Raw genomic sequence first — 21,376 nt, 5'->3', positions numbered from 1 at the left:
GCGCCCTCAGGCCATCTGGGTGGGGGATGGAGGTGTAGAGGGGTTGTACGTCCATGGTGAAAAGGAAGCGGTTGGGGCCAGGAAACTGGAAACTGTTAAAGTGGCGGAGGGCATCCGAAGAGTCGCGGATGTAGGTGAGAAGAGACTGGACAAGGGGAGAAAAGATAGAGTCAAGATAGGAAGAGATAAGTTCCGGTGTCAGATAACATCAGATGACGCTTCATCTGCCGGTTTTGTTAAAGTGACAGGCACCATCATTTTTTGACAGATGAATTGTCAGTGTTTGACAGCATTGAGGTGCTGTCAAACACTGACAATCACTGCCCAAAGGTGAGCCCTTGCACCCAGGCTCACCAATTACTCTCTCCTTAGGAGGAAACAGAATGCAGCTGCATGTGAGATTGCAGAAGCCATCTGTCAATTTGCAAATTCTTGGTGTCCTCTTCACAGCTGATCAGATGAGGCTTCAAAGAAACATCAAATCTTGTCACCTGCAGATACATATAAACAGAATAAAAATATTTCTCACTACATTCTCTCACCTGTCATACTTACCAGTGCTCCATTGCACCCATCACACTACCTCTGCAGCTGTCATTTGCACACTTACACTGCAGCAGACCCGCAGCTCGCCTCGCTGACCCTGGCGGGATTTCCTGCCGTCGGGAAGCCCGCATCAACAGGCTGAAAATGGGGAAAAGCCTCTTAACAGGCAGTTAATTGGCTCTAATCCCCTTCCTGCCGCTAGGAGACGGGTCCCTGCGCGAGTCGGGGCCCCGCCTCCCGGGAAGATGGTTCTGGAGGCGGGTTGGGAGCGAGGTTGAGACTTGCTCCCAATTTTTCCCATTTTCCCAGCAGTCCCGCCTCCAAACCTGCCTCCTCAGGGCTGGGAAAATCCAGCCCATGGCCTCTGATGTTGCTCTAAAACTGACCAGTAGGTGGCGAGACAGAGCAGCCTGAAGGAAGAAGTGTCCGCTTTTCATTTAGCACCTCTCGAGAGCAGCACACGTTACCAAGAAGTCGCCATGTATGGAAGTGTGGACTGGACCAGTGTCTGACTGATACCTGGCGCTGCACTTTAGAGAAGCAATCTGCAGCATGAAAAGTTTCAGCCATGCTCAGCAGCTGGCAACCCCAAAAAAGGAAACAAAAGTGGCCCAAATGCCATCAGTAAATGTAAAGACCATTCTCTTTATGATTAAAGGACTAATTATTGAATTATTGTTAAAATAATTTGTGCCCACATCTGGGACATTGCCTTTTAATACATCTACCTCTACAAGGCCACTGTCGGATGGTAGGCCAATCTACACACAGCTGCTGAGCATTGCTAACTGAATATGGTCAAAACTTGGAACAATCAATTGAAAGAAAGAACTTGCATTTCTATAGCGCCCCTCACAACTTCAGGAGTCCCCAAAGAGCTTTATAGCTGATGAAGTACGTTCAACGTGTGATCACTGTTGTATGAAATGTGGCTGCTCTTCTTTGAATATTGCCATGGCACCTTTTAGCTGCAGTTAAAAGCATGGATTTGGTTCAGAAACATAACTGATAAATCTAAGAGGCTGTATGAACCCATCTGCACAAACCAGTAGCAGGGTTGGAATAGCCTGAGATGTGTGGGCATTGGTAAATAAACAACAACTCTGGCCTCTTGAGCATCCCCGATTTTCATCGCTCCACCACTGATGGCCGTGCCTTCAGCAACCCGGGCCCTAAACTCTGGAATTCCCTCCATAAACCTCTCCGACTCTCTACCTCTCTCTCCTCCTTTAAGACATTCCTTAAAACCTACCTTTGACCAACCTTTTGGTCACCTGTCCTAATACCTCCTTGTGTGGCTCAGTGTCCAATTTTGTTTGATAATCGCTCCTGTGAAGAGCCTTGGGGCGTTTTACTTTTGTAAAGGCGCTATATAAATGCAAGTTGTTGTTGATGAGAAACAAACGCGGTTTCTGAGAGTCCCATCTGATGAAAGGGAGTATTTGATATTTGGATTGTGGGCCATGCTAATAAAAGGAAGTCATACATGAGGGGAATGCTGAACGATACAGAGGAAACTAAGGTACTGATGTGATGGTGTTGAAAGAGAAATGACCAAAGGAAGGTTTACATTTTATCTTGCATAAGCTGATGTCAGAACGAGTTAAACCTCTGGGATGTCTGACCATAAGATTCTTACACTTAAAACTATTACTTTCTTACCCTTTTTTTCAGCGTGAAGGGCAATTGTGGCAAAAATGAAGCATTTTTGTTTCAGTTTGGGTCTGGTAGCTGTCCCTTTAAAATTTGTGCTGAATTTAATAACCACCTAAAGTCAAAGAGAGAGAAATTCGGCATCGCCCCGTTTGGGGCGCGATTATCGGCCGGGCGCAAAGTTTAGCGCCTGCCGCTAATTATCATCTCCAACTGCAAACTTGGCTTCTGTCGCCCCTGAAGGTGATTGGAGCGCTAAATCAGCCGCTACACACCTCTCTTAAGGCGCTAACGCCGAGGAGCGAGGCGCTAACTCAGAGCGCTGGCGAAGCTCATGTGATGTCAGTCAGCAATGGAACACAGACACACTGGCGCTGGCCAGTTCTTAAAGGGGAGGGTCGATCTTGCTCTCCATCCACATCCTGCTCATTGCAGCCTTGAATCTCAGCCTGGAGAGACCTGTACATCAAATCTGCTGGAAAGAACAATGGAGAAACCCAGGGAAAGAGCTCAGAGTGCAGCCCCCACAGTCTCTTCTAAATCAATACAAGGAAGGGCAAATCAAAATGAACCTGCAAAGTGCTGCTCAGTACCCAAAACTCCTTCACACAGCGTTGAATCTCTCCAGAAGTCTCTCTCTCTCAGAATGCGTGGTGCAAAAATGTAGCCAACAAAAAAAGGCAGGAAGCGGTCGCCTTTAAATAGCGCTCCCCCAGTCCCTTCCCAACTGCAAAACGCTCCCCTCAACCTGTCATTGCTAGCGGCAGGCGGTAAGGCAGGGGGCGCCACTCAATATCTGGCCCGGGGCGCTACTGGGGCATTGTATGCTCGGCTGATGTCACAATCTGCGGGCGCAGGAGATCGTGGCGGTAGTGTTTAGCGCTGCCGCAAAATGTCTGGTCAATTTCGCAAGCGGCGGAAACATCGCCGCGCCCGGGCGCTAGTTGCTTTGCGCCCCATTAGCGCCCTCTTAGGGCGCTAACGGGAGGTGCAAATCAACCGAATTTTTCCCCCACAGTCTTGCATCAGGCCTATCCAGCTACAATGTTGTGTGGTCTCACTAGTAACATACTTCCTTGTATCCCTCACCATCCCCACCCCAAACCCTACCAACCCCACAATAAGGTTGGCCAAGCATAGCCTTCCCTTTTGGAATCTGCGCTGACCACTCTTGATTATATTTTCGGTTTCTAGATGTTTTTCTATTATATCTTTGAGTAAGGATTCCATTATCTTTCCTACCACTGATATTCATCTAATTTGTCTATAGTTCCCTGGCCTTGTTCGATCTCCCTTTTTATGTATAGGAATCACATTAGCTGTCCACCACTCCTAGGCACTATTCTCTTTTCTAATGAATTTTTATATATTTGCAACAGTGCTCCTGCTATCTCTTCCCTAACTCCTTTTAATAAGTCCACCATGTTAGTCTCTCTGGTAAATACTGAGACAAAGTAATTATTAAATATTTCGGCCATTTCGCTGTCATTGTGAGTTTATCACATGTATCTCTTACTGGCCCTATCTCTATCCTGATGTTTCTTTTGTTATCTATGTGTCTGTAGAATACTTTATTATTTCCTTTTATATTCTTTGATCATTTAATTTCATAGTTTCTCTTTGCCTTCTGAATTATTTTTTTAAACTTCTTTCCTAATCTTTTCGTATTTGCTTTTGTCATCCTTTCCTTTATTGTCTCTGTACTAAGTGTGTGCCTTTTTCTTTAGGTTCAATTTTGCCCTTATCTCTTTATTCATCCACTGGCTAGCTTGTTCTTGTTTTTTAGTAGGATATATTTCTCCTGGACTCTATTGATCACCATTTTAAATGTTTCTCATTGCTCTTCTATTTCTTTGTCAGTAAATTTTTCCAAGTTAGTTTCCCTAGTTCCATTCTCAGCCCCTTAAAATCAGCTTTTTTCTTATTTATTACTTTGGTCTTTATCTTACTTATGTCCTTCTCAGTCTTTATCTTAAACCTTACTATGTTGTGATCGCTATTGCCTAGATGTTCCCCTACTTCTCTTATCTGTTCTGGTTCATTTACCATTACTAGATCCAGAGTGCTCCCTCCCTTGCTGGGCTTTTTCCATATTGAGTAAGTATTGGGTACTGGGCACATTGTAAATGGTTCCTGCTCCTTAAGTACTGTCCCCTTCCCTTTCAAAACTGTCATCATCACCCACGTCCTCAAAAAATACACCCTCAATCCCTCTGTCCCTGCAAACTACTGCTCCACCTCTAACATCAACATGCTGTCCCATCCTATATCTGTGCCCACCTTTCCTGCAACCCCGTATTTGACTCTATTCCCTTCACCCTCATGTATGGACCAAGCCTCCCCTTAAATGCATTAATGCTATATATTTCAACCGCTGCATGTGGAAGTGAGTTCCACATTCTCACCAATCTCTGTGTAAAGAAATTCCTTCCACATTATTTATTTGCTCTAAACTGGAGTATCAAGCAGTGCATAATCATTCTACCAGCTTATGTCATCATGCAGTTTACCACAGGTTTCTGTTCTAATGGGTTCAGGGGTTGGAGGGGTTTATAGAAACATAGAAGATAGGAGCAGGAGTAGGCCATTTGGCCCCTCGAGCCTGCTCCGCCATTCAATGCGATCATGGCTGATCATCCAAATTCAGTACCCGGTCCCTGCTTTCTCCCCATACCCCTTGATCCCTTCAGCCTTAAGAAATATATCCAACTCTTTCTTGAATATATTTAATGAATTGGCCTCTACTGCCTTCTGTGGTAGAGAATTCAGGTTCACCACTCTCTGGGTGAAGAAATTCCTCCTCATTTCTGTCCTAAATGGCTTACCCCTTATCCTTAGACTGTGACCCCTGGTTCTGGACTCCCCGACCATCGGGAACATCCTTCCTGCATCTAGTTTGTCCTGTCCTGTCAGAATTTTATAAGTTTCAATGAGATCCCCTCTCATTCTTCTAAACTCCAGCGAGTACAAGCCCAATCGACCCAATCTCTCCTCATACGTCATTCCTGCCATCCCAGGTATCAGCCTGGTGAATCTTCGCTGAACTCCCTCCATGGCAAGAACATCCTTCCTCAGATAAGGCGACCAAAACTGCACACAATACTCAAGATGTGGTCTCACCAAGGCCCTGTATAACTGCAGCAAGACATCCTTGTTCCTGTACTCAAACCCTCTCGCTACGAAGGCCAACATACCATTTGCCTTCTTAACCGCCTGCTGCACCTGCATGCTTACCTTCAGCGACTGGTGCACAAGGACACCAAGGTCTCGTTGCACTTCCCCTTCTCCCAATCTATTGCCATTCAGATAATAATCTGCCTTCTGCCTTCCTGTTTTTGCTACCAAAGTGGATAACCTCACATTTATCCATGTTATATTGCATCTGCCATGTTTCTGCCCAATCACCCAACATGTCCAAATCATCCTGGAGTTTCTCGATATCCTCCTTACAGCACACATGCCCACCCAGCTTTGTGTCATCTGAAAACTTGGAGATATTACATCTAGTTCCCTTGTCTAGGTCATTAATATATATTGTGAATATATTGTGCGGAGGATTGCGGATTTGCCCCGAGTGTTCTCGGCGCCCAGGCCCCCAAGAATCCTTAATGCAGCTCTGCCTCTCGCTGTAGGTGGGAAATGAGGACACTGGCTTGGCTGAGGCATGCGCCCTCCAGGGGTCAAGCCCAGCAACTGCACCACTCCATAGAAAACACCTTCGCAACTGGCCACATTTTAGAATATGCTTATAAAACTTTCGGGGAGAAAAAAATCTTCATACGAACATACGTACGAACATACGAATTAGGAGCAGGAGTCGGCCACTCGGCCCTTCGAGCCTGCTCCGCCATTCAATAAGATCACGGCTGATCCGATTACTCCACATTCCCGCCTACCCCCGATAACTTTTCATCCCCTTGCTTACCAAGAATCTATCTACCTCTGCCTTAAAAATATTCAAAGACTCTGCTTCCACCGCCCTCTGCGGAAGAGAGTTCCAAAGACTCACGACACTCTATGAGAAAAAATTTCTCCTCATCTCTGTCTTAAATGGGCGACCTCTTATTTTTAAACAGTGACCCCTAGTTCTAGATTCTCCCACAAGAGGAAACATCCTCTCCACATCCACCCTGTCCAGACCCCTCAGGATCTTATATGTTTCAATCAAGTCACCTCTTACTCTTCTAAACTCCAGCGGATACAAGCCTAGCCTGTCCAACCTTTCCTCATAAGACAACCCGCCCATTCCAGGTATTAGTCTAGTGAACCTTCTCTGAACTGCTTCCAGCGCATTTACATCCTTCCTTAAATAAGGAGACCAATACTGTACACAGTACTCCAGATGTGGTCTCACCAATGCCCTGTATAACTGAAGCATAACCTCCCTACTTTTGTATTCAATTCCCCTCGCAATAAACAATAACATTCTATTAGCTTTCCTAATTACTTGCTGTACCTGCATACTAACCTTTTGTGATTCATGCACTAGGACACCCAGATCCCTCTGCATCTCAGAGCTCTGCAATCTCTCACCATTTAGATAATATGCTTCTTTTTTATCCTTCCTGCCAAAATGGACAACTTCACATTTTCCCACATTATACTCCATTTGCCAGATCTTTGCCCACTCACTTAACCTATCTATATCCCTTTGTAGCCTCCTTATGTCCTCTTCACAATTTACTTTCCCACCTATCTTTGTGTCATCAGCAAATTTAGCAACTATACCTTTGGTCCGTTCATCCAAGTCATTTATATAAATTGTAAAAAGTTGAGGCCCCAGCACTGATCCCTGTGGCACTCCACTCGTTACATCTTGCCAATCAGAAAATGACCCATTCATGCCTATGCTCTGTTTCCTGTTAGCTAGCCAATCTTCTATCCATGCCAATATGTTACCCCCTACACCATGAGCTTTTAACATAGAAACATAGAAACATAGAAGATAGGAGCAGGAGTAGGCCATTCGGCCCCTTGAGCCTGCTTCGCCATTCAATGCGATCATGGCTGATCATCCAAATTCAGTACCCTGTCCCTGCCTTCTCTCCATATCCCTTGATCCCCTTAGCCTTAAGAAATATATCTAACTCCTTCTTGAATATATTTAATGAATTGGCCTCAACTGCCTTTTGTGGTAGAGAATTCCACAGGTTCGCCACTCTCTGGGTGAAGAAATTCCTCCTCATCTCTGTCCTAAATGGCTTACCCCTTACCTTTAGATTGTGACCCCTGGTTCTGGACTCCCCCGCCATCGGGAACGTCCTTCCTACATCTGGCCTGTCTAGTCCTGTTAGAATTTTATAAGTTTCAATGAGATCCCCTCTCATTCTTCTGAACTCCAGCAAATATAAGCCCAATCGACCCAATCTCTCCTCATACGTCATTCCTGCCATCCCAGGTATCAGTCTGGTGAATCTTCGCTGCACTCCCTCCATGGCAAGAACATCCTTCCTCAGATAAGGCGACCAAAACTGCACACAATACTCAAGGTGTGGTCTCACCAAGGCCCTGTACAACTGCAGCAAGACATCCTTGCTCCTGTACTCGAATCCACTCGCTATGAAGGCCAACATACCATTTGCCTTCTTAACTGCATGTTGCACCTGCATGCTTACCTTCAGTGACTGGTGCACAAGGACACCCAGGTCTCGTTGCACTTCCCCTTCTCCCAATCTATTGCCGTTCAGATAATAATATGCCTTCCTGTTTTTGCCACCAAAGTGGATAATCTCGCATTGATGCACATTATACTGCACCTGCCATGCATCTGCCCAATCACCCAACCTGTCCAAATCATACTGGAGTTTCTCGGTATCCTCCTCACAGCACACACGCCCATCCAGCATTGTGTCATCTGCAAACTTGGAGATATTACATCGAGTTCCCTCGTCCAGATCGTTAATATATATTGTGAATAGCTGGGGTCCTAGCACCGATCTCTGCAGTACCCCACTAGTAACTGCCTGCCACTCGGAAAAAGGCCCGTTTATTCCAACTCTTTACTTCCTGTCTGCCAACCAGTTCTCTATCCAAGTCAGTACCTTGCCCCCAATCGCATGTGCCTTAACTTTACACACTAATCTCTTATGCGGGACCTTATCGAAAGCATTCTGAAAGTCCAAATACACCACATCCACTGGTTCTCCCTTATCTATTCTACCAGTTACATCTTCAAAAAATTCCAGTAAATTAGTCAAGCACGATTTACCTTTTGTAAATCCATGTTGACTTTGTCCGATCCTGTCACTGTTTTCCAAGTGCTCTGCTATTACATCTTTTATAATGGACTCTAGCATTTTCCCCACTACCGAGGTCAGGCTTACCGGTCTATAATTCCCTGTTTTCTCTCTACCACCTTTTTTGAACGGTGGGGTAACATTAGCTACCCTCTAATCCAAGGGAACTGTTCCAGAGTCTATAGAATTTTGGAAGATGACCAGCAATGCATCTACTATTTCTAGGGCCACTTCCTTAAGTACCTTAGGATGTAGATTATCAGGCCCTGGGGATTTATCGGCCTTCAGTCCTGTCAATTTCCCTAACACCATTTCCCTACAAATACTGATTTCATTCAGTTCCTCCCTCTCATTAGACTCTATGTTCCCCGACATCTCTGGGAGGTTATTTGTGTCCTCCTTTGTGAAGACAGAACCAAAGTATGTATTTAATTGGTCTGCCATTTCTTTGTTCCCCATCATTAATTCCCCTGATTCTGTCTGCAAGGGACCTACGCTTGACTTCACCAATCTTTTTCTCTTCACATATCTATAGAAGCTTTTACAGTAGTTTTTATGTTCCATGCAAGCTTACTCTCGTACTCTATTTTCCCCTCTTAAATAATCCCTTTGTCCTCCTTTGCTGATTCCTAAGCAACTCCCAATCCTCAGGTTTACTGCTTTTTCTGGCCAATTTATATGTCCTCTCCTTGGATCTTATGCTATCCCTAATTTCCCTTGTTATCCACAGTTGAGTCACCTTTTTTGTTTTATTTTTATGCCAAACAGGGATGAACAAATTCTGTAGTTCATCCATGTGACCTTTGAATGTTTGCCATTGTCTATCCACCGTCAACCCTTTGAGTAACATTCCCCAATCAATCCTACCCAACTCGCGCCTCATACCATCATAGTTTCCTTTATTTAACTTCAGGACCCTAGTCTCTGAGTCAACGACTTCACTCTCCATCTTAATAAAGAATTCTATCATATTATGATCGCTCCGCCCCAAGAGGCCTCGCACAACAAGATTGCTAATTAATCCTTTCTCATTACATAATACCCAGTCTAAGATGGCCTGGTCTCTAGTTGGTTCCTCGACATATTGGTTCAGGAAACCATCCCGTATACACTCCAGGAATTCCTCCTCCACGGTATTGTTAGTAATTTTGTTAGCCCAATCTATATGTAAATTAAGGTCACCCATGATAACTGCTGTGCCCTTATTGCACGCATCTCTAATTTCCCGTTTAATGCCATCCCCAACCTCCACATTACTGTTCGGGGGTCTGTATACCACTCCCACTAACGTTTTCTGCCCCATGGTATTTCTCAGTTCTACCCATACAGATTCCACATCATCAGAGCTAATATCCTTCCTTACAATTGTGTTAATCCCCTCTTTAACCAGCAATGCTACCCCACCTCCTTTTCCTTTTTGCCTGTCTTTCCTGAATATTGAATACCCCTGGATGTTAAGTTCCCAGCCTTGGTCACCCTGGAGCCATGTTTCCGTAATCCCAATCATATCATATCCGTTTACCTCTATTTGTGCAGCTAATTTATCCACCTTATTACGAATGCTCCTTGCATTAAGACACAAAGCCTTCAGGCTTGTTTTTTTTAACACTCTTAGACCTTTTAGAATTATTATTTACTGTGGCCATGTTTGATTTAAACTCTTGATTTCTCTGACTGCCACCTTTGCTTTTCTCCTTCCTGCCTTTTGCTTCTATCCTTGTTTCCCTTTCTTCTGTCTCCCTGCTCAGGTTCCCAACCCCCTGCCATTTTAGTTTAAACCCTCCCCAACAGCACTAGCAAACACTCCCCCTAGGACATCGGTCCTGGTCCTGCCCAGGTGCAAACCGTCCAGTTTGTATTGGTCCCACCTCCCCCAGAACCGGTGCTAATGTCCCAGGAATTTGAATCCCTCCCCCTTGCACCATTCCTCTAGCCACGTATTCATCTGAAATATCCTTCTATTTCTACTCTGACTAGCACATGGCACTGGTAGCAATCCTGAGATTACTACCTTTGAGGTCCTATTTTTTAATTTACCTCCTAACTCCTTATATTCAGCTGATAGGACCTCATCCCGTTTTTTTACCTATATCGTTGGTACGTAGATGCACCACAACAACTGGCTGTTCACCCTCCCCTTCCAAAATGTTCTGCAGCTGCTCTGAGACATCCATCACCCTTGTGCCAGGGAGGCAACATACCATCCTGGAGTCTCGTTTGCGGCCGCAGAAACACCTATTTATTCCCCTTACAATAGAATCCCCTATTACTATAGCTCTACCCCTCTTTTTCCTCCCGTCCTGTGCAGCAGAACCACCCCTGGTGCCAGGAAGTTGGCTGCTGCTGCCTTCCCTCGATATGCCATCCTCCCCAACAATATCCAAAGCAGTATATCTGTTTGAGAGGGGGGTGGCCCCAGGGGACCCCTGCACTACCTGCCTGCACCTACTACTCTGCCTGGCAGTCACCCATTCCATTCCTGCCTGTGCAGCCTTTACCTGTAGTGTGACCAACTCATTAAACATGATATCCATGACGTCCTCAGCATCGCGAATGCTCCAGTATGTGTCCATTCACAGCTCCAGTGCCGCAATGCGGTCAGCCAGTAGCTGCAACTGGATACACTTCCTGCACACTTGGTCATCAGGGACACAGGAAGTGTCTCTGATTTCTCACATAGTGCAGGAGGTGCATATCACGGCGCCGAGCTGTACTGCCATGACTTACCCTTTAATTAGTTCAAATTAAATTAAATCAAATCAATCCCACCAGTTACACTATAATTAAATGATATACTCAAGGGCCCTTGTTTACCAGCAGTCCCTGCTACACAACAGAGGCCTTAGAAACTATAAACCACAAAATTTAAGTTTGGAATAAAGTGAGAAGTGAGAAATACTAACCAACCAATCACTTACCTGCTTTCTGGTGACATCACACTTCGATTACTTTTTACTTCTCTCTCTCCTCTCGCTGGCTCTGTGCCTCTCGCAGGTCTGCCGCTCAGCTCCGGTCCCAGGCCTCCTCTCCACGCTCTTTTTATCCTCCTCTCGCTGACTCTGTTCGTCTCACAGGTCCGCCGCTCAGGTCTGGTCCCAGGCCTCCTCTCCGTGCTCTTTTTATCCTCCACTCGCTGACTCTGTGCCTCTCGCAGGTCTGCCCCTCAGCTCCGGTCCCAGGCCTCCTCTCCGCGCTCTTTTTATCCTCCTCTCACTGACTCTGTGCCTCTCGCAGGTCCGCCGCTCAGCAATAACCTTTGATGTGGCACCTTATCAAATGCCTTCTGGAAATCTAAGTACAGTACATCCACCGGTTCCCCTTTATCTATAGCACATGTTACTTCTTCAAAGAACTCCAATAAATTGGTTAAACATGATTTCCCTTGCACAAAACCATGTTGACTCTGCCTGATTACTTTGAACTTTTCTAAATGCCCTGCTATAATGTCTTTAATAATAGCTTCTAAGATCTTCCCTAGGACAGATGTTAAGCTAACTGGCCTGTAGTTTCCTGCTTTCTGTCTCCCTCCCTTTTTGAATAAAGGAGTTACATTCACTATTTTCCAATCTAATGGAGCCTTCCTCAAATCGAGGGAATTTTGGAAAATAAAACCCAACGCATCAACTATCTCACTAGCCATTTCTTTTAAAATCCTAGGATGAAGTCCATCAGGACCCGGGGACTTGTCAGCCCGCAGCTCCAACAACTTGCTCAGTACCACTTCCCTGGTGATGATAATTTTCTTGAGTTCCTCCCTCCCTTCCATTTCCTGATTTATAGCTATTTCTGGGATGTTACCTGTATCCTCTATAGTGAAGACTGATGCAAAACACCTGTTCAATTCAACTGCCATCTCCTTATTTTCCATTATTAATTCCCCAGACTCACTTTTTATAGGACCAACGCTCACTTTGTTAACTTTTCTTTTTAAAATATCTATAGAAACTCTTACTATCTGTTTTTATATTTCTAGCTAACTTTCTCTCGTACTCTAATTTTTCTCTCCTTATTAATCATTTAGTCATTCTTTACTGTTTTTTATATTCTGTCCAATCTTCTGACCTGCCACCCATCTTTGCGCAATTATATGCTTTTTCTTTAAGTTTAATACTATCTTTAACTTTTTTAGTTAACCACGGATTGTTGGTCCTCCCCTTGGAATTTTTCTTTCTTGTTGGAATGTATATATTCTGTGTATTTTGAAATAGCCCCTTAAATGTCTGCCACTGCAACTCTATTGACCTATCCCTTAACCTAATTTGCCAGTTTGCCAGGTGTGATATTCATCATCTAGAATCGGGGCAGAGGGTATTTAAAAATAATATTAATAAATTTAATTAATTACATAGAATGGGAGAGCAGGTGATGTGTTACTGCTGCAATATGTGGGAGCTGGTGGACACCATTGATGCTCATGGTGATCACATTTGCAGTAAGCGTTGGCTGCTCGAGGGATTCCGGCTCCGTGTTGATGAGCTGGAGTCTGAGCTTCAAACACTGAGACACATCAGGATGGGGGAGAGTTACCTGGACTCTGTGTTCCAGGAAGTAGTCACCCCAATTAGATTAATGAATTCAGATGTAGTCCGTGGTCAGGGACAGGAGGGTGTGACTATGAGTGAGGCAGGTATGGGGATCCAGGAGGTAGTGTTGGAGGAGCCGCAGCCCTTGCTCTTGTCCAATAGTTTCGAGGCTCTTACTCCCTGTGAGGACAGGAGCAGGGACTGCAGGGAGGATGAGCAACCTGGCCACAGCACCGTGGAATGGGGGGCCATTCAAGTGGGGGGAATAAAAAGAAATGTTGTAGTGGTAGGGGATAGTATCATAAGGGGGATAGATAGGTTTCTTTGCAGCCGAGAGCGAGAGTCCCGAAGGTTGTGTTGCCTGCCCGGTGCCAGGGTTAAGGACATCTCCTCTGGGCTGGAGAGAAACTTGGAGTGGGAGGGGGAGGATCCAGTTGTCGTGGTCCATGTTGGTACCAACGACATAGATAGGACAAGGAAAGAGGTTCTGCTGAGGGAGTATGAGCGGCTAGGGGCCAAATTAAAAAGCAGAACCACAAGGGTGGTAATCTCTGGATTACTACCTGAGCCACGAGCAAATTTGGCTAGGGTAAATAAAATCAGAGAGTTAAGCGCGTGGCTCAAAGACTGGTGTGGGAGAAATGGGTTTTGCTTCTTGGGACACTGGCACCAATACTGGAACAGGAGAGAGCTGTTCCATTGGGACGGACTTCACTTGGCCAGTGCTGGGACTAGAATCCTGGCGAATCGAATAACTAGGGCTGTAGAGAGGGCTTTAAACTAATTAATGGGGGGGAGGTTTCAAGAGAGCGAAAAATAAAAATGTCAGCGGAGAAGGCAATAGAGCAAAGTAGCAGTGGGGAAATTAAAAACCAGAGTGTGTCAGGAAGGGACGGAATATATAAAGATAAAGGTAAAGTAGTAAAGGGGGTAAAAGCAGGAATAAATTGTCACAAAACATATTTAAAAGTTCTTTATCTGAATGCACGCAGCATTCGTAACAAAATAGACGAGTTGAGGGTACAAATAACTACACATGGGTATGATCTGGTGGCCATTACAGAAACATGGCTGTGAGGTGACCATGACTGGGAACTAAACATCCAGGGGTATTTGACTATTAGGAAGGACAGACAGGAAGGAAAGGGAGGTGGGGTGGCTATGTTAATAAAGGATGGAATCACTGCAATAGTGAGAAATGATATTGGGTCAAAGGGTCAGGATAGTGAAACAGTTTGGGTGGAGATAAGGAATAATAAGGGGAAAAAGTCACTAGTGGGCGTAGTCTATAGGCCTCCTAACAGTTGCAACTCTATTGGTCGGAGTATAAATCAGAAAATAATTGGGGCTTGTAATAAGGGAATAGCTATAATCATGGGAGAGTTGAACTTTCATATTGACTGGACAAATCAAATTGGGCAGGGCAGCCTTGAGGAAGAGTTCATAGAGTGTATTATTGAGCAGTATGTTACTGAACCAACCAGGGGGCAGGCAATCTTAGATCTGGTCCTGTGTAATGAGACAGGATTAATAAAAAATGTTCTAGTAAAGGATCCCCTTGGTATGAGTGACCATAACATGGTTGAATTCCAAATTCAGTTGGATGGTGAGAGAGTTGGATCTCAAACCAGCGTACTAAGCTTAAATAAAGGAGACTATGAAGGCATGAGAGCAGAGTTGACTAAAGTGGACTGGGAAAATAGATTAAGGTGTAAGACGGTACAGGAGCAGTGATGTACATTCAAGGAGATATTTCACAACTTTCAAGAAAAATATATTCCACTGAGGAAAAAGGGGCATAAAAGAAAAGACAGCCATCCGTGGCTAAGTAAAGTAATAAAGGATAGTATCCGACTGAAAACAAGGGCATATAAAGTAGCCAAATCTAGTGGGAGGATAGAAGATTGGGAAGCATTTAAAAGCCAGCAAAGAATAGCTAAAAGATTAATTAAGAAAGGGAAGATAGATTATGAAAGTAAACTAGCAAAAAATATAAAAACAGATAGCAAGAGTTTCTACAGTTATATAAAAAGAAAAAGGGTGGCTAAAGTGAATGTTGGTCCCTTAGAGGACGAGACCAGGAAATTTGTAGTGGGGATCATAGAGATGGCAAATACACTGAACAAATATTTTGTATCAGTCTTTACAGTAGAGGACACTAAAAATATCCCAACACTGGACAAACAGGGGGCAATGGGGGGAAGGAGCTAAACACGATTAAAATCACTAAGGAGATGGTACTCGGTAACATAATGGGACTTAAGGTGGATAAATCCCCTGGACCTGATGGCTTACATCCTAGGGTCTTGAGAGAAGTAGCGGTAGGGATTGCGGATGCATTGGTGGTAATTTTCCAAAACTCCCTGGATTCAGGAAAGGTCCCAGCAGATTGGAAAACTGCTAATGTAACGCCCTTATTTAAAAAGGGAGGTGGACAAAAGGCTGGAAACTATAGACCAGTTAGCCTAACATCTGTGGTTGGTAAAATGTTGGAGTCCATTATTAAGGAAGCAGTAAAAGGACATTTGGATAAGCATAATTTAATCGGACAGTGTCAGCATGGTTTTATGAAGGGGAAGTCATGTTTGATAAATTTGCTCGAATTCTTTGAGGACGTAACAAACAGGGTGGATAAAGAGGAACCAGTGGATGTGGTGTATTTGGACTTCCAAAAGGCATTTGACAAGGTGTCACACAGAAGATTACTGTAGAAGATAAAAAATCACGGGATTGGGGGTAATATTCTGGCATGAGTGGAAGATTGGCTATCTAACAGAAAACAGAGAGTTGGGATAAATGGTTCATTCTCGGGTTGGCAATCAGTAACTAGTGGTGTTCCGCAGGGGTCAGTGCTGGGACCCCAATGCTTTACAATCCATATTAACGATTTGGAGGAGGAGACCAAGTGCAAAGTATCCAAGTTTGCCGACGATACAAAGATGGGAGGGAAAGCAGTGAGTGAGGAGGACATAAATAACCTGCAAAAGGACATAGACAGGCTAAGTGAGTGGGCAGAAATTTGGCAGATGGAATATAATGTTGGAAAGTGTGAGGTTATGCACTTTGGCAGAAAAAATCAAAGAGCAAGTTATTATCTAAATGGAAAGAAACTGCAAAGTGCTACAGTACAACGGGATCTGGGGGTCCTGGTGCATGAAACACAGAAGGTTAGTATGCAGGTACAGCAGGTGATCAGGAAGGCCAATGGAATCTTGGCTTTTATTGCAAGGGGGATGGAGTATAAAAGCAGGGAAGTCTTGCTTCAGTTATACAGGGTATTGGTGAGGCCACACCTGGAATACTGCGTACAGTTTTGGTTTCCATATTTAAGAAAAGATATACTTGCTCTCGAGGCGGTTCAGAGAAGGTTCACTCGGTTGATTCTGGAGATGAGGGGGTTGACTTATGAGGAAAGGTTGAGTAGGTTGGGCCTCTACTCATTGGAATTCAGAAGAATGAGAGACGATCTTATCGAAACATATAAGATTGTGAGGGGGCTTGATCGGGTGGATGCGGGGAGGATGTTTCCACTGATGGGTGAGATTAGAACTAGGGGGCATAATCTTAGAATAAGGGGCTGCCGTTTCAAAACTGAGATGAGGAGAAACTTCTTCACTCAGAGGGTAGTAAATCTATGGAATTTGCTACCTCAGAGAGCTGTGGAAGCTGCGACATTAAATAAATTTAAAACGGAGATAGACAGTTTCCTAGCTGATAAGGGAATTAAGGGTTATGGGGAGCGGGCAGGGAAGTGGACGTGAGTCTAGGTTCGGATCAGCCATTAATTAAGAAAGGGAAAATAGAATATGAGAGTAAGCTAGCAGGGAACATAAAAACTGACTGTAAAAGCTTTTATAGATACGTGAAGAGAAAAAGATTGGTGAAGTCAAGTGTAGGTTCCTTGCAGTCAGAATCAGGGGAATTTATAATGGGAAACAAAGAAATGGCAGACCAACTAAATTCATATTTTGGTTCTGTCTTCACAAAGGAGGACACAAATAACCTCCCAGAGATGCCGGGGAACATAGGGTCTGATGAAAGGGTGGAACTGAAAGAAATCAGTATTTGTAGGGAAATGGTGTTAGGAAAATTGATGGGACTGAAGGCCGATAAATCCCCAGGGCCTGATAATCTACATCCCAGGGTACTTAAGGAAGTGGCCCTAGAAATAGTAGATGCATTGCTGGTCATCTTCCAGAACTCGATAGACTCTGGAACAGTACCCATGGATTGGCGGGTAGCTAATGTTACCCCACTATTCAACAAAGGTGGTAGAGAAAAAGCGGGGAATTATAGACCGGTAAGCCTGACATCGGTAGTGGGGAAAATGCTAGAATCTATTATAAAAGATGTAATAGCAGAGCACTTGGTAAGCAGTGACAGGATCGGAAAAAGTCAACATGGATTTACAAAAGGTAAATCATGCTTGACTAATCTACTGGAATTTTTTGAGGATGTAACTGGTAAAATAGATAAGGGAGAACCAGTGGATGTGGTGTATTTGGACTTTCAGAAGGCTTTCGATAAGGTCCCACATAAGAGATTAGCGTGCAAAATTAAGGCACATGGGATTGGGGGCAAGGTATTGACTTGGATAGAGAACTGGTTGGCGGACAGAAAGCAAAGAGTTGGAATAAACGGGTCGTTTTCCGAGTGGCAGGCAGTGACTAGTGGGGTACCGCAAGGGTCGGTCCTAGGACCCCAGCTGTTCACAATATATATTAATGATCTGGATGAGGGAATTGGATGTAATATCTCCAAATTTGCAGACGACAGAAAGCTAGGTGGGAGGGTAAGCTGTGAGGAGGATGTCGTGAAACTCCAGTACGATTTGGACAAATTGGGTGATTGGGCAGAAACATGGCAAATGTGGATAAATGTGAGGTTATCCACTTTGGTGGCAATAACAGGAAGGCAGATTATTATTTGAATGGCAATAGATTGGGAGAAGGGGAAGTGCAAAGAGACCTGGGTGTTCTTGTGCACCAGTCGCTGAAGGTAAGCATGTAGGTGCAGCAGGCGGTTAAGAAGGCAAATGGTATGTTGGCCTTCGTAGCAAGAGGGTTCGAGTACAGGAACAAGGGTGTCTTGCTACAGTTGTACAGGGCCTTGGTGAGACCGCACCTTGAGTATTGTGTGCAGTTTTGGTCACCTTACCTGAGGAAGGACGTTCTTGCCATGGAAGGAGTGCAGCAAAGATTCACCAGGCTGATACCTGGGATGGCAGGAATGACGTATGAGGAGAGATTGTGTCGATTGGGCTTATACTCACTGGAGTTTAGAAGATTGAGAGGGGATCTCATCGAAACCTATAAAATTCTGTCAGGCCTGGACAGACTAGATGCAGGAAGGGTGTTTATGATGGCCAGGGAGTCCAGAACCAGGGGTCATAATCTAAGGATAAGGGGTAAGCCATTTAGGACAGAAATGAGGAGGAATTTCTTCACCCAGAGAGTGGTGAACCTGTGGAATTCTCTGCCACAGAGGGCGGTGGAGGCCAGTTCATTAAATATATTCAAAAAAGAGTTGGATATATTTCTTAAGGCTAAAGGGATCAAGGGATATGGGGAGAAGGCAGGGACAGGGTACTGAATTTGGATGATCAGCCATGATCTCATTGAATGGCGGAGCAGGCTCGAGGGGCCGAATGGCCTACTCCTGCTCCTACTTCTTATGTTCTTATTGTGTTCTTACTTTAGCTAGCTCTGCTTTCATGCCCTCGTTATTGCCCTTATTTAAGTTTAAAATACTAGTCTTGGACCCAATCTTCTCTCTCTCAAACTGAATGTAAAATTCAATCATATTATGATCGCTGCTACCTAGGGGCGCCTCCATGAGGTCATTAATTAATCCTATCTCATTGCACAATACCAGGTCTAGTATAGCCTGCTCTCTGGTTGGCTCCAGAACATGCTGTTGTAAGAAACTATCCTGAAAACATTCCATGAACTCCTCATCTATGCTACCTTTGCCCATCTGATTTTTCCAGTCTATATGCAGATTAAAATCCCCCATGTTTATTGCCGTACCCTTCTGACAAGCTCCCATTATTTCTCCCTTTATACTCCATCCTACCATGTGGTTACTGTTAGGGGGCCTGTACACCACTCCCACAAGTGGCTTCTTGCCTTTATTATTTCTCATCTCTACCCAAACTGCTTCTACATCCTGGTTTCCTGAACTTAGGTCATCCCTCTCTATTGTGCTAATACCATCATTAATTAACAGAGCCACCCCTCCACCTTTTCCCACCTTCCTGTCCTTCCTAAATTTTATGTACCCTTCAATATTCAGGTCCCAATCTAGGTCATCCTGCAGCCATGTTTCTGTAATGGCTAGCAGATCATATTTATTTATTTCTATTTGCGCTATTAGTTCATCTGTTTTGTTTCGAATGCTACGTGCATTCAGATGCAGAGCCTTTAGTTTTGTCCTTTTATTATTTTTGTAACCTCTAGCCTTATCTGTTGATTTACTCTTAGATTTGTACTCTCTATCCCTTCCTGTCACGGTCTGTTTATCATTTCCCATATTAATACCTTTCTCTATTGCCTTGTCTCTAATCTTTGAATTACCACATCTTCCCAAATTTGATCCCGTGCCCCCAATATTTAGTTTAAAGCCCTCGCTACCGCCCTAGTTATACGACTCACCAGAACACCGGTCCGAGCATGGTTCAGGTGAAGACCGTCCCAACGATACAGATCCCACTTTCCCCAGTACTGGTGCCAGTGCCCCAGGAATTGAAGCCCATTTCTCCCACACCAGTCATCTCTCTAATTTTATTTACCCTATGCCAATTTGCTCGTGGCTCAGGTAATAATGCAGACATTATTACCCTTGAGGTTCTGCTTTTTAATTTAGCCCCTAACTGCTCATACTCTCTCAGCAGAACCTCTTTCCTAGTTCTACCTATATCGTTGGTACCTACATGGACCATGACCACTGGCTCCTCCCCCTCCCACTCCAAGTTCCTCTCCATCCCAGAGCAGATGTCCCGAACCCTGGCACCAGGCAGGCAACATAGCAGTCTGAACTCTCGCTCTTGGCCGCAGAGAACTGTATCTATCCCCCTGACTATGCTGTCCCCAATTACCACTGCATTCCTATTAACTCCCCCCGCTTGAATGGCTTCCTGTGCCTCGGTGACATGGTCAGTTTGCTCATCCACCCTGCAGCCACCGCTTTCATTCATACAGGCCGCAAGAACCTCAAACCTGTTGGACAATTGCAAAGGCTGAGGCTCCTCTACCTCCTGGGTCCCCATACCTGCCTCACTCGCAGTCACATTCTCCTGTCCCTGACCACTGACCAAATCAGAAGACCCTATCCTAAGGGATGTGACTGCCTCCTGGAATAAAGTGTTCAGCTAACTTTCCCCCTCCCTGATGCGCAGCTCGGCCTCCAGCTCATCAACTCTGAGTCGAAGCTCCTCAAGCCACAGACACTTACCGCAGACGTGTTCGTCCTGGATCACACTGGTGGCCAGGAGCTCCCACATACTGCAGTCGCAACACATCACCTGCCCTGCCATCTTTATTGAGTCTTAATTTATTTATTTTTATTAATTAATAATTAACAAACCCTACTACACCTTAAGATTTATTACTGCTCGTAAATTAGTACTAATGAAACCTTACAATTACTAATAAACTTCCTGGGCTTTAAAAGATAAGGGAAGTGAGCAAAATACTCACCAACCAATCACTTACCCTTTTCCCTCTGATGTCACCTTTTATTTTTCTCCAAATGCGGTTGGGGGGTGTCACAGAGCCAAACTCCCACTGGTTCTCTGTCCCCTCTTGTGCCACTTTTTAATGCTTGCTCTCCTGGAAGCTGACAAAGATAGAAAAAGAAAGGAACAGCTCCCTCCCCGAACTCCCTCACTCACCAAACTCGCAGCTGTACACTCTGTTCCGAGCTGCACTCCGTGTCAAACTGCACGCATGAACATATTTCCAACGTCACTACACATAGTGACCAGAAGGATTCTCAACCCTTGATGTCTGCAGCGTTTGAAGCACTTCCCCATTAGGGCAGTCTCAGTATTCTCGGTTCACTCCACATTCCAACAGTGACTGCACTTCAAAAGCAATGCATTGGCTATAAAGCACTTTGGGACGTCCTGAGGTTGTGAAAGACACTGTATAAATGCAAGTTCTTTCTTTTCTTTCATGCAATCACCTCACCTTCTCACATGCTCTCTTTGTTCATTCCAGCTCATCTATACCTTCCTGTTCCTTCTATTGCTCCTGCTCCATTTCTGCACCAGAATTATCTAGCCATGTTCTTGGTTGGGGGAGGTGCAAGGTGTGGGAATTTAGTGTGATGTCCCATTCATTACTGTATTAACCAACTCAAGTGCAGTTAGCAGCAGAATCCCTGTTAGCACCAAAGTGCAGTCCTGGGCGATGGACC

This window comes from Somniosus microcephalus, chromosome 25, assembly GCF_052327205.1.
Source record: "Somniosus microcephalus isolate GS21.2 chromosome 25, FLI_Smic_1.0, whole genome shotgun sequence".
NCBI classification, from domain to species: domain Eukaryota; kingdom Metazoa; phylum Chordata; class Chondrichthyes; order Squaliformes; family Somniosidae; genus Somniosus; species Somniosus microcephalus.
This window is presented reverse-complemented; position numbering follows the sequence as displayed.